The sequence below is a fragment of the Nannospalax galili genome, unplaced genomic scaffold (genome assembly GCF_000622305.1).
Source record: "Nannospalax galili isolate Female #2095 unplaced genomic scaffold, S.galili_v1.0 scaffold388, whole genome shotgun sequence".
Taxonomy (NCBI): Eukaryota; Metazoa; Chordata; class Mammalia; order Rodentia; family Spalacidae; genus Nannospalax; species Nannospalax galili.
This window is the reverse complement of record NW_008360304.1, coordinates 5,364,601-5,365,858: the sequence shown is the minus strand read 5'-3', so window position 1 is coordinate 5,365,858 and position 1,258 is coordinate 5,364,601.

The following is a 1,258-nucleotide window of genomic DNA, read 5'->3' as shown; positions in this document are numbered from 1 at the left end:
CATCTTTATAAATATACATATAAACATATATTTATATATATTATATATATGAGAATATCATCTCAAAAATGGCTGTGCTGAACAAAGCCATACATATTGATGTTAGACATGAAGACTTTCATTTGAAAAAAGCATTTTCAAAATTATCATTTATATTTTAATACAGTAAATATTTTTAACTGAGTTTCAGCCTCAACAAGTGATGGAAAACAGAATCATACATTTCATTTGCACTCAAAACTAACCATAGCCAGAAGTTATAGTATGAGCAAGCTAATGCTTAAACCATTTTCATTAAAAAGTAGAGTAAGAAAATAGTTTTCATGAGTCTGATTCAATTGCAGCTGTCTACAGTTAACTCTTCCCCACAGTAGCATGTGAGAACTTAGAGTGAGAGGTGAAAGCACAAGAGCACAGCACACAGGGTCAGAGGAGCCAGAACGCCAAGTCTGCAGGGCTGGCGGTCTGTGCCAGCACAGCTCAGGCTCAGGTCTTTTGTTTTCTATGAGAAAGAAGGGAGAAAGGCTGCAAAGGAAACAAACCCAAAATCATCTCACTGCTCAGTGTCTAAGAAGACACACTGTAGCAAACAGTTATGAGCTAATTCTCAGAGATGTCTAGAGGTTGTTGAGTGTATGTATAAAGCACGTGGTAATTTTTACAAGACAAACATAAACTTAAAAGCCTTCTTTAAAAAAACAGTAAATATACCATACAATTAGTTAAAATTTGACTTTACTTCGTTAGTCTGAAATAAAAATGTATTGCTTTTATATGATTCCATCAAGAATCCAAAACAAAAATAAGTTGCAAGAGAATTAGGATGTGTGATTAAATGCCTGTAGTTCAGGGAACTCCTAGGTATCCCTGTTAGCAGTAGGTTTTTGGGTATTGCCATTTTGAATCATGCCATGTGTTTGGATTGAGATGGCAGCAAGGTCACACAGGTCACCGCCATTTTGAAAATATCATTGTCCAAGATGGCAACCAAGCCATGTGACTGTACCAATATTGATGATGTCATCAACCAAGGTGGAGACCAGGCCACATGTTTGCCTCCCTCTTGGTGAGGTCAGCAGCCATGATGGCGACCAGGCCATATGGCCATGTTAGTGAGCATAGTCCCATAATAAAACAAGCCCATCCCCCACCAGGATACAAGCCCTGTGGGATACACATGCCTCATAGATTAAATTCAGACAGCAACCATTTTTACTTTTACAAAGCACCCCAGTTAAGTTATACATGGTATAAAAAG